Source organism: Hemitrygon akajei, chromosome 20 (assembly GCF_048418815.1).
Source record: "Hemitrygon akajei chromosome 20, sHemAka1.3, whole genome shotgun sequence".
Taxonomy (NCBI): domain Eukaryota; kingdom Metazoa; phylum Chordata; class Chondrichthyes; order Myliobatiformes; family Dasyatidae; genus Hemitrygon; species Hemitrygon akajei.
The window spans coordinates 17,240,817-17,254,314 of record NC_133143.1 but is presented as its reverse complement, the minus strand read 5'-3'; the positions used below and the strand labels follow the sequence as shown (position 1 = coordinate 17,254,314).

The window sequence follows — 13,498 nt, the reverse complement described above, 5'->3', positions numbered from 1 at the left end:
AGAGAGAGGAACTGTAAGGACAAGTGTTACATCTGCTGCGGGGTGTGGGAAAGTGCCAGGAGTAAAGGAAGAAATCAAAACACTGAGAACTCCTTTCCTTCTCCCAGTGCTATTCAACCCACTGGTTCTTAAGCAGACTGTGTTGTTTTTAAAATATAGGCAGTCCCCGGGTTACGTACGAGTTCCGGTCCTGAGTCCGTCTTTAAATCGGATTTATACGCAAGTATTATTATTTAGTGTCAGTATTATTTAGTGTCAGTTAGTCAAACATTTGTCTTGGTATATAGTATATATTTTACCTTTCTATGCATATAAAACACATAAGAAACACACAGTATGTATTTCAATAATTAAACCACTACGTTGCTTAGTAGTAATTGTAGCTTTCATTGGGGCAGGGCCTTTCACATGCTCCATTATTCTCACTTTATCCTTTAAAATTGTTCCGATCGGTGACTGACTGAAGCCTAACGCTTTTCCAATGACCGAATGCGTCTCACCTCTTTCCAATTGCTTCATTATTTCCACCTAAAAGTATTTTCAACCGTGATCGTTTTCTGTCAATGGAACAGATACAGTACAGTATGTACTGTACACCGCGGGTGATGCGATCTGAGCTGCCCCGGGTCCTAAAATCCACCGTACTGCGACAGGTTAAATGGGACAAGTGGGGGCGGTGCTGACCCAAATACGTACACTAAAACATCTTAAACATAATAATACAGTACTGTACATAATAATACGGTAATAATAAAAGTAACTACATACGGTTGCATCGATGTCTTGCATACTGGAAGGGGCATTTGTGAGGTAACATTATGATGGACCAGGTGCTGGAGAGTCAGGTTTTAATTCTGCTGGGCAGGTTTACTACTGGAGTCAATTTCTTGAAGTAGATATCAAGGGAGGCTTGTACAGAGCTTTTCTTTTTTTTGTCATAAATGGCCTTGTAGCAGCTGAGGTTCTCGGTAACTGCACCGTAAACTATGGCGAACCTCTCTGTATTAGGATCTTGCTCCTCTAACTTTGCCATCCTTGCTTCAATGAGACGAAAGGTTTCAGCTAACTTTTTCGGTTCCGGTGTTCCCAGGTCACAGTCTTCTCTCTCAAACGCTCTCATCTGCTGCTCTAGTTCCATAAGGTCAGTTCTTCGGCATGGGAGTCGAGCAACTCTACAACATCAAATACTGAAGCTGGCGATCTGTTAAAATTCTTTTCAGATATGTTGTACTCACTTTTCAATGAGACCCTTAAAGCTAGCCCCTTAATTGACAGAGCTCACAGAATTCCATTTTCTCGGCGTTCATCCGAATTATGTCCTCGAGCAGTTGTACTTTCTTTGCATTATTATACGACTAAAGAAGCTATTCCTCGAGAACCAAGAAAGAAGCGGAAATTATTCTTTAATTCAACATAGATTCGTATAGTCGAAGACTATCCTCCCAAAATCTTTGCCGAAAGAAAGAAATATCAAAAAGTTATGAGTGAAATGTATAAATTAGATTAAATCCCTCCCTTCGCTTTCCAGCAAAGCTGATAATTTTTCCTGAAAAATCTCAGTCACTGAGAATCTACTCTCCTCAGGAGGGATGGGAGTATATTAAAAACCTTAAAGTTAAGTCTACTGAATAAAATATTAAAGTTATTCCGATTACTCAATAGGCAATTTTGAAATATTTGCTGTATGAGTTGTTTATGGATCTTCTGAGTTAAGTACATTCTATACCTTTTCATTCTTTGGTATGGGACGTGACTGATTTAATTTTATTTACCTTATTAATAATTAGTACATATAACTGTTTTGTAGGGAACCTCTATAGTATTGTAATTTAATGGTCCGTGTAGGACCTGTTGTGTATTAATCTTTTTATTTCTTTTATTTGTTTCAATACTTATAGTTTTAGGTCTGTTTTATATATATATTCATTTACTTTTCTTTTTCGAGAGAAAGAATATTGTTTGTAATATTATTTGCTCGGATTTATTCCTTTTTTTGAATGTGTGTTTAAGCTACTTTAGCTGATTCTAAGTTGGCCATTGTTGATTATGTTTTTATTAATGTTAGACATAATATTATAGTAGTTGAATTCTGTTTGTGCCTTTTATTATGGCTATCTTCCGTGGGATTTTTGCTTTATTTTAATATACGGAGCTGCAAGATGGAGAACCGGGTTAAGCGTTATTAGTTAGCATGGGATCAACCTATCGATTCCTTAATTCTTATCTTTTGGGAGGGGGAGGGGTCTATCAGAGTAGATTCTTTTCTTGATTGGGCAATTCTTTTGATGGATTTCTCTTTCGTAAATGTGTCACTCCTTCTGGTTGTACCCGCGCCTTTTGGTTTAATCTGTACTTGCATAACATTTCTTTTATATAATATTAAATTCAATTTTAAACATGAATGTTAATAAAATCAATATAATATCTTGGAATTGGAACTGTGTTAACCACCCCATTAAGCGTAAAAATATTTTTAAGAAATTAAAAACACTAAATGCAGATATTATTTTTGCACAAGAAAATCATATACGAAACCAGGATGAGGACAGGTTTTTCCGCTTCTGGAAAGGATCTTTATTTCATTCGCTGTCAGATAGTAAAATAAGAGGCGTTTCTATATTTCTTAGTCCCAAAATCCCTTTTGTACATTTTAATACTACTACTGATTCGATTGGAAGATATTTAGTTGTTACTGGTTTACTATGAGAGCAAAAGGTAGCTCTGGTGTGTGTATACGCACCTAATGTAGATAATTCTAATTTTTTTAAGAAACTTTTTCTGAGTTACCAAATCTCAATGAATATAAGCTGATCATGGGTGGTGACTTTAATTGTTGCTTAAATCCAGCGATTGACAGGTCATCAACCAATCCGTCACTTCCTAATAAAGCGGCAGCTTGTATTAACTCTTTTTTATTAGAATATGGCCTTGTCGATATTTGGAGATATAAACACCCCAATGATAAAGATTTCTCTTTTTTCTCACATGTCCATCACAAGTATTCTCGAATTGATTACTTTTTTTTTAGATACATGTCTGTTAAACTCCGTTGTTGAATGTGCGTATGACATCATTGCGCTCTCAGATCACGCGCCTTTAAAATTAACCCTTAAGCTTTCGGATAGATTTTTGAAAATCTCACAGTGGAGACTGAACCCCGTATTGTTACAGGATCCAGCTTTTGTTAATTTTATTAAGGAGCAAATTTCTATATTTTTTTAATTTAATACAACTGAAGGAATGTCAAATCTGGTTATATGGGACAAGTTGAAATCTTTTCTTAGGGGACAGATAATCTCATATTCAGCAGCCTTGAGAAAAAAAGCTAAAGCGGAATTGTCAGTGCTTATTAATAACATAAAACAGATAGATAAAACGTATTCAGTTAAACCTACTGAAGACCTATATAAAGAAAGGGTCGAACTTCAATCACAGTATGATTTGCTTCTGACCTTTCCCATTAAACAGCAAATTTTTAAATCTAGAAGTTTATTTTATATACATTGGGAAAAATCTGCTAAACCTTTAGCTGGTCAGTTAAAGGCTGGGACGGTCAGAAGACAGATTTTAAAAATTCGCCAACCAGATAGAACAGAAACTTTAGATCCTTATGAAATTAAGGAGATATTTATGGACTTTTATTCTAATCTTTATAAATCTGAATTCTCTGATAGCACTATTATTATGAATAGATTTTTGCAAAGGTTAAACATATCTCAAATTTTGATTCAAGATGTTGATATGTTAGATGCATCTATTAAACAAGAGGAGATAGCCAAGGCTATATCCTCTATGCAATTAGGATTTTTTCAAGACTTTTCATGAAATGCTTATAGCTCATCTTCATCAAACGTTTACCGATTCTACATCCTCTGGGAACCCTCCTAAAACTTTTTATGAGGCATTAATTTAACTGATTCCAAAAAAAGGAAAAGACCCATTGGAATGTGTATCCTATAGACCTATTTCTTTACTGAATGTAGATTTTAAAATCCTCTAAGATTCTAGCAAATAGGCTTGAGAATATCTTGCCTAATGTTATCTCAAACGATCAAACAGGATTTATAAAAAAATAGGTACTCACATTTTAATATTCGAAGATTGTTAAATATCATTTATTCCCCCTCAGCCAAAGAATCTGAATGTACTGTATCTTTAGATGCAGAGAAAGCCTTTGATGGGGTGGAGTGGCCTTATCTATTTCAGGATTTGAAGAGGTTTAATTTTGGTCCAGGATTTATTTCCTGGATTAAATTGATTTGTCATGCCCCGGTAGCTGCAGTTATAACTAATAAACAAAAGACTCCTTATTTTAGATTATATAGAGGTACCCGTCAGGGTTGTCCCCTTAGTCCTTTATTATTTAATTTGGCTTTAGAACCACTTGCTATTGCTCTTAGAGATTCTAATTCTGTGCAGGGTATTAGGAGAGGGGATAAATTACATAAGGTTTCATTATACGCAGATGATTTATTAGTTTACATTTCAAATCCTAGGAAATCTATTCCTTTTATGTTATCTATATTTATGGAATTTGGTATTTTTTTCCTGGATATAAACTTAATTTACATAAAAGTGAATTTATTTCCTATTAATAATTACTCTGATTATTATGATCAAATAACTTTTAATATTGCCAAAAACCATTTTACTTACCTTGGTATCAAAATTACTAAAAATTTTAAAGACCTATATAGGTATAATTTCTTCCCTTTAGTTGGTTGGCGTCCTAAGAAGGTTGGCGTCATTCAATGTCTGTAGTGAGATGCTGAAGATGTTCTATAGGTCAGTTGTGGAGAGCGCCCTCTTCTTTGTGGTGGCGTGTTGGGGAGGAAGCATTAAGAAGAGGGACGCCTCACGTCTTAATAAGCTGGTAAGGAAGGCGGGCTCTGTCGTGGGCAAAGTACTGGAGAGTTTAACATCGGTAGCTGAGCGAAGGGCGCTGAGTAGGCTACGGTCAATTATGGATAACTCTGAACATCCTCTACATAGCACCATCCAGAGACAGAGAAGCAGCTTCAGCGACAGGTTACTATCGATGCAATGCTCCTCAGACAGGATGAAGAGGTCAATACTCCCCAATGCCATTAGGCTTTACAATTCTACCGCCAGGACTTAAGAACTTTTTAAAAGCTATTATTAATGCTTTTTGAGATAGTGATTTAGATGCATATCATATTTTTTACTGAGTTAAGTATTGTATGTAATTAGTTTTGCTACAACAAGTGTATGGGACATTGGAAAAAAAAGTTGAATTTCCCCATGGGGATGAATAAAGTATCTATCTATCTATCTATCTAATATACCCAACAGGCGCTTTCTAAATGGTCACCTATGTCGATGTCATTGATAGGTCGAATAAATGCTATAAATATGGTTATTCTACCGAAATTTTTATATATATTTCAAGCAGTTCCCTCTTTTGTTCCAAAAACATTTTTTGATATAATAGATTCTCTGATTTTGTCTTATGTTTGGAATAATAAAAGCTCTAGAGTGAATAAACTTTTATTGCAAAAATCAAAAAAAGATGGAGGACTGGCTTTACCAAACTTTAGATTTTATTATTGGGCAATTAATATTCATTACATTACTTTTTGGATTTATGATATAGACGACCAAGATCGCCCTTCATGGTTACAGCTGGAGGAAAATTCAGTAATGGGGTCTTCGTTAGCTTCTTTATTAGGAGCTCCCCTTCCATTTTCGCTCTCCAGAATAGGTAGACAAGCTCTCAACCCTATTGTTAAACATACTTTAAAAATTTGGTTTCAATTTTGTAGATTTTTTGAATTAAATGATTTTCTACTTTCTAGTAATATTTATTCTAATTTCTTTTTTAAACCATCAACTTTGGATAAGGCTTTTTTAACATGGAAAATTAAGGGAATAAAAACTTTTTTAGATTTGTTTTTACAAGACTGTTTAATGTCTTTTTCACAGTTAATGGATAAATATGATATCTCTAATACACATTTTTTCAAATATTTACAGGTTAGGAATTTTTTACGTGATTTTTTAACTGAATTACCCCTCGGCCTGCTCTTTAAATTTGGCTTATGCTATTTTTCAGTTTAAACCTTTTCAAAAACAATCAATAGCTATCATTTATAAACAGTTAATGAATGCTCGCATGTCACCTAATGATAGGGTTCAACGCACCTGGGAAGTTGAACTTCAACATTCACTTTACACAATGTAATAAAATTTATTATTTAGTCAATAATTCATCTATCTGCGCACGCCATATCTTCATTCAGTTTAAGATAGTACACAGGGCCCATATGTCCAAAGGTAAATTGGCGCATATTTTTCCTAATATAAGCCCTATTTGTGACAGATGTAATGCAGAAGTGGCTACTCTAACTCATATGTTTTGGTCATGTGTAAATTTAAACAATTTTTGGAGGGATGTGTTTGGAATATTATCTAAAGTTATAGATGTGGATGTTTAACCTAATCCACTTACAGTAATTTTTGGGATTATTCCAGAGGAAGGAAGCAAAGTGTCTGCTTCCGCCCAACATGTGATAGCTTTTTCAACTTTACTGGCAAGGAGAGCTATTTTGCTACACTGGAAAGAATCTAACCCACCTGTTTTTTATTGGCTCTCCTCCATTATGTCTAAGCTTGGAGAAAATTGGAAGACAGACATTTGATACATCCTTTAATTTTGAACAAGTCTAGCGACCCTTTATTCAATATTTCCACATGATTTAATTTATTTTAATTTATTTATTTTTCTTTATTCTCTTTGGGGGAAATCCTTATCCGTGAAGGTTCGGAGATGACTGGAAGAATGTTTTTTTTCCTCTCTCTCTTTTTTAAATTTTATCCTCAATTGGACTGCCCAATCTTTCTTTTTTTTTCTTTTTCTCTTTCTCTTTTTTTTTGTTTCAGTTTAGTGGGTTTTTTTTCCTTTACCAATAAAATTTCCAATCTTTTTTTTAATGATTGCTATGAGGAGTTGTAGTTTTTTTTGACCATTGTATAATATTGCATAATATTTTACCTATTTGATTATGACATTATATACTTTGTTTTTATTATTGCTGTTTATATGTCTTTTACATTATCTGTTTGCTAAACTCCTCGTCTGATTTATATATTCTTTATTTGAAAATCAATTAAAAGATTGAAAAATGAAATGAAATGAAACATCATTTTCACTGATGTCTAACTGCAGTTCATTACCAATATCAACCACAGCTTGCCTGGCTTTGATGATGTCGTCAGCTGTAAATTCCTGAGAAGCATGCGCAAACTGGGGGCACAATTTAAACCACACTCCTTTCATATTTGACTGCTTCACTTTATCTCAAGAATCAGCAATATTTTTGATGGCATCATAGATGTTATAATCCCTCCAGAAGTCCCCTGAGCTCATCACATCATCTTGGGTAGCCCTGACTGCTTGTGAGAAGGTCCGCCGTAAATGATAGACCTTAAAGGAGGCTATGACTCCCTGATCCATGGGCTGAAGTAGCAATGTGGTGTTGGGGGGTAAAAATATGACTTTTACATTGGGGTGAAGGTCATCTAAAGTGCTTGGATGTCCAGGTGCGTTGTCAAGCACAAGGAGAACCTTGAAAGGAATTTTCTTGGCCAAGCAATAATGTTCAACAGCAGGAACAAAATGGTTCAAGAACCAATCTTCAAAGACGGCAAATGTAACCCAAGCCTTTGAATTTGCCATCCAAATAATAAGAAGAGATACCCTAATGATATGGCGAAGTGACCTGGGATTTAGGGAGCAATACACAAGCAAAGGTTTGAGCTTGAAATCCCCGGATGCGTTACCCCCAAGCAATAAAGTCAGCCTATCCTTCAATGCCTTATGCCCTGGTGCACTTCTTGCCTCTTTCGAAATGTAGGTCCTTTCAGGCATTTTTTTCCAAAATAAGCCAGTCCCGTCTACATTAAATATTTGGTCTGGCAAATAACCTCCCTCCTCAATAATTTTTTTAAACATTTCAGGAAAATCACTCGCAGCACTTACATCAGCACTCACTGCTTCACCTCGCACTTTAATATTATGTAAATCTGCCCTCATTTTGAAACGACTGAACCAACCCCTACTCACAACAAATTCTTTATCACAAGCACCTTCACTTGCTATACATGCAGCTTTTAAATCATGGAAAAGGCTTCGAGCCTTTTCTTGCAGTAAAGTAAGGCTAATAGGAATATTACGCTGATTTTGATCGTCTAACCAAATTAAAAATAACCTTTCCATTTCAATAATCAAACCACTGCATTGCTTAGTAATAACTGTAGCTTTCATTGGGGCAGGGCCTTTCACATGCTCCATTATCCTCACTTTATCCTTTAAAATTGTTCCGATAGTTGACCGACTATAGTCTAATGCTTTTCCAATGACGTCTCACCTCTTTCCATTTGCTTTATTATTTCCACTTTATTTTCAATCGTGATCATTTTCCTTTTTTTTGATGCATCACCAACACTTGCATCAGATTTACGCTTTGAAGACATGGTTACAAGGGTAATTACGAGAAAAATTTAAGCCAAATACAAAGTCACACACTCAGCACACTGTCAACAGCAACGTGATCTGACTTAAAATGGTGGGACAGCTTTCCACGAGGTGACAAACTGCTGAAGCCGCGCAATGTTTTCATGAGCATCACATTGTAGTGCGTGCATTCGTTACTACGAACCATTGTACTGTATTTACAGTAACTCAGATTTATGCTTTATGGCAGGCCGTTCATAAGTACGAGTTGTCCGTAAGTTGGACGTTCATAACTCGGGGACTGCCTGTATTCAACAAGGTTTTCCACATGTCAATATAAACAATAAGGTGCAGCACTAGATTAAAAAAAACCAGTACCAAACACTCTGACACTTTAAGTGAATAGAGAAACAAGTGTAAATCAGTTGATCTTCTGAGAGCATCCAGTCAAAAGCAGTTATTGTCTTAGTATACCTCATAGTTTAACACTGTTTGGCACACAGTACAAGTTGCAGTGGCAATGGTGTTGTCTGATATAAAATGATAATAGTGCAGACAATAATTTACATATCTTCTGGTGCTGAAGTAAAATTTCACAGGACTTAACAAAGATTGCAAACTTCTGGGTGAGCTCTATGAAATTTAAAAACAACAAAACTTTAAGTCAAACATGCAAGATTAATTTTGAAATAAATAAATGCAACAATGTTTAAATCATAAATGTAAGAATGCCCAGGTTAAAAAAAAACAGGTGACCTTTTGCAAGTGAATTGGCAAAACAAAGTTGAGCAGGTTAAATGCAGTATTGACTTTTGGAAAACCCTTCCAATTTCTTTGCTGGGAAGGGTTCACGCAGTCAAGATGATTGTACTGCCAAGATTTCTTCATCTTTTCCAGTCAATTCCATGTCTTATTCCTCTATCATATTTTAAGCAATTGGATTCAATTATTATACCCTTCATTTGGAATTATAAAGCCATTAGAATTACTAAAAAACACTTGTCAAAGCCCAAGGAAGCAGGTGGTTTTGACCTACCAGACTTTAAAATGTATTACTGAGCTGCCCACCTATTCATTCTTGCATGGTGGAAAAAAGGCCCACCCTCTACCTCAGACTCATGCCCAGCATGGTTACTCATAGAGTGAGTGCTTTGTAAGAAGACTTCCTTACCAGCTCTCCTTAATAGCCGCACTGCAGTTAATAAGTCACATTTTAGTAACAGTTTTGTGGTTGGCATCACTATAAGAATTTGGAAGCAGATTCAACTACACATTAAGGCCCCAAAAACTTGTATTTACACTCTGATTTGTGACAATCATTCCTTTTTGCCTAGCCTGAACAATACTATTTTTTCTTCCTGGAAACTGAGTGGCATCTGTAGTATAGGTGACCTATATATTAATGGAAACTTTGCCTCATTTGCGCAGTTACAAGCAGTTTACAATATCCCTGCATCTAGTTTTTTTAGATATTTACAAATTCGAGGTTATGTTGGGAAATATATACCTAATTTCGAAGTTTTAGACAAACATGAGTCCCTGGAGGCAATAAATAAATTTCATCCGATTACTTGTAGTGTCGTACCCTATTTTTATCAGATCCTACATAATGGAGCTCGGGTGAATACTGCAGGTCTTAAACAGGCATTGGTGGATGAATTGGGTATAGAACTGACAGAGGTGGTCTGGGATGAGTGTTTCAAGAGTATACATGATTGTTCAGTCAATGTCAGACACAGACTTATAGTTTCAAACAATACATAGACTCCATTATTCTAAAGAAAAGTTGCACAGCTTCTATCCTGATATTTCACTAGTTTGTAATAGATGTAAATCTGAGGACAGTAACTTGTCACATTCATTCTGGTCATGTTGTAAGCTTTATGCATACTGGAAAAGTACTTTTCACTGTTTCTCTGAGGTTTTTGGGAAGCGGTGGGAACCAGACCCACTCATAGCCATCCTTGGAGCAACAAGCTCCCTATCTTCAGCTAATAAGTATGAAAAAATAGCTGTATTGTTTGGAATGGTGATTGCTAAGAAGTTAATCCTGCAAATGTGGAAAATGGACTCTGTCTACGTACGATCTGCGGCTGAGAGAACTAGCAAACACTTTACATTTGGAAAGACTGAGACTATGGACAGAAGGGACATCTTTGAAAGGATATGGGGCCCTGTATTGGCCTTTCTTACGGGGTGAGGACTGAGGTTTTTTGGTGCGGTGCACCTCTGCTGTGTATGTTTACTTTTGCCTTTATATTTTTCTCCCTTTTGCTGCTCAATATTTAATTTGATTTTGTTAAGATCTTGGTTTTTGTGGATGTGCTGTATTTTTTTTTGTTTGTAGGGAAAAAAATAAAATATATTAAATAAGAATGCTGCTGCACACATTCCAAAAAAACCCCACAATGCAGCATGTTATCCATTCAATTACTCAAGTTCAAATTCTAACACTGTTTAGATCAGAGCATTTACAGTAACATGGGCTGCTCCAGATGCAAACAGCAGTTACAAAACATAGAAACAGGCCAGTTGCCCTCAAATGATTAAGGTCAAGTTGTCTACCTGAGCTAGTCCCAACGTTTGAGCCATACTTCTCTGAATCTTTCCTTCCCAAGTACTTGCTCAAATGCCTTTTAATCATCGTAACTGTACCTCTCTACAGCACTCTCTGGGGATACAATGATTCCAGATGCTGCAATCTAGAGCGACAGAGAAATAGTGGAAACGTCGGCTAATTCCCTCCGTGGATGCCATGTAATTTCCGTGGAGGAGCTGAACTCCTCCGCTATTTTGTTGCTTCAACGTTCTCCAACAGCTCGTTCCATGTATCCACCACCCTCTGTGTGAAAAAGTTGCCTCTCAGTTCCCTACTCACCTTAAATCTAACCCTTCCATTGTTAGGCTCCTCTACCCTGAAGTCCTGACCCAGCTCAGACCTGGCAGCGGGAGGATGAGTCCGTTTCAGGCGTTAACCGCAGAGGCACGGCATCGAATACCGGCAAACTTACTCGTTCACTTACCTCGCCAGTTTCCTTCCTCTTCCCAAACGAACAGGACACCCAGCCACTGCAACAGCACAACACGCTCGCCTCCAAGCGGAATCTCCCGCTCAGTGGCGCACACTGAGTGACGTCCCCTCAGGAGTGAACCAATCAACGAGTTAGCGACCGCCGTTACGGGGATGCACCGCCCCGCGCGCTGGGATGACGTTGCTGGAACAGTTCGGAGTGTTGTCTTTCGGTGCTCTGTACATCCAGAGTTCATCTGTCCAAATGTCAGCCCATCAGCGGAAGATAAAGTTCTGTAACGCGAGTAGTAAATCCTGGCGTCGACCATGAGACATAGGAGTAGAATTAGGCCATTCAGCCCATCGAGTCTGCTCTGCCATTCCATCGTGGCTGATCCCGGCTCCCGCTCAACCGCATACACCTGCGTTCTCGCCATATCCTTTGATGCCCTGATCAATCAGGAAACAATCAACACATGGAGTTGGCCTTCACCGCAGTCCCTAGCAGAGCATTCCACAGATTCACTACTGGCTAAAAAACAATTTAACAACATAGAAAACTTATAGCACAATACAGGCCCTTCAGCCCACAAAGTTGTGCCGAACATGTCCCTACCTTAGAAATTACTAGGCTTACCTACAGCCCTCTTCAGCTCCGTGTACCTATCCAAAAGTCTCTTAAAAGACCCTATCGTATCCGCCTCCACCACCATTGCCAGCAGCCCATTCCACGCACTCACCACTCACTGAGTAAAAAAACTTACCCCTGACATCTCCTCTGTACATACTCCCCAGCACCTTAAACCTATGTCCTCTTGTGGCAACCATTTCAACCCTGGGAAAAAGCTTCTGACTATCCACACGATCAATGCCTCCCATCATGTTATACACATTTATCAGGTTACCTCTCATCCTCTGTCGGTCCAAGGAGAAAAGGCTGAGTTCACTCAACCTATTCTCATATGGCATGCTCCCCAATCCAGGCAACATCCTTATAAATCTCCTCTGCACCCTTTCTATGGTTTACACATCCTTCCTGTAGTGAGGCGACCAGAACTGAGCACAGTACTCCAAGTGGGTCTGACCAGGGTCCTATATAGCTGCAACATTACCTCTCGGCTCCTAAATTCAATTCCACAATTGATGAAGGCCAATACACCATATGCCTTCTTAACCACAGAGTCAACCTGCGCAGCTGCTTTGAGTGTCCTATTGACTCGGACCCCAAGATCACTCTGATCCTCCACACTGCCAAGAGTCTTACCATTAATACTATATTCTGCCATCATATTTGACCTACCAAAATGAACCACTTCACACTGATCTGGGTTGAACTCCATCTGCCACTTCTCAGCCCAGTTTTGCATCCCATCAATGTCCCGCTGTAACCTCTGACAGCCATCCACACTATCCACAACACCTCCAACCTCCGTGTCTCTGTTCTAAAAGGTCGCCCCTCAATATTGAGGCTCTTGATACTTCCACCATAGAAAACATCCTCTCCACATCGGCCCTATCTAGTCCTTTCAACATTCGATAGGTTTCAATGAGATCCCCAATGATTCTAAATTCCAGTGAGTACAGGCCCAAAGCTGCCAAATACTTCTCATATGTTAACCCCTTCATTCCTGGAATCATCCTCGTGAACCTCCTCTGGACTCTACAATGACAACACATCCTTTCTGAGATATGGGGCCCAAAACTGTTGACAATACTCCAAGTGTGGCCTGACTAGTGTCTTAGAAAGGCTCAGCATTATCTCATTGCTTTTATATTCTATTCCCTTTGAAATAAATATCAATATTTCATTTGCCTTTTTTACCACAGACTCAACCTGTAACAGGCCTCCTAATAGAAGGTGGAATGTGGACCACAAATTACAACAAGAAAGAGAAAAGGCAAGTCGAAAGGGCAATGTTATGACAGTCATGGGAGATTTCAACATGCACGTCGATTGAGAAAATTAGGTTGGTAATGGATCTCAAGAGAATGAGTTTGTTGAATGCCTATGAGAT

At 37.8% G+C, this 13,498-nt stretch overlaps 1 protein-coding gene across 3 annotated transcripts in view; it reads right to left on the bottom strand.

Annotated features, from left to right (window-relative positions):
• rmp24 (ribonuclease MRP subunit p24) overlaps positions 1-11,612 on the bottom strand; it is a 94,502-nt gene extending 82,890 nt beyond the window's left edge. The window contains exon 1 of one of the 3 annotated variants that reach the window (XM_073023929.1): positions 11,497-11,612. The gene's annotated coding sequence lies outside the window, so the exon portion shown is untranslated. Of the gene's footprint in view, positions 1-11,351; positions 11,436-11,484 lie in introns of those variants that run through there. The other 2 variants (XM_073023930.1, XM_073023931.1) reach the window with 2 other exon arrangements.
• Positions 11,613-13,498: the final 1,886 nt, after the last annotated feature.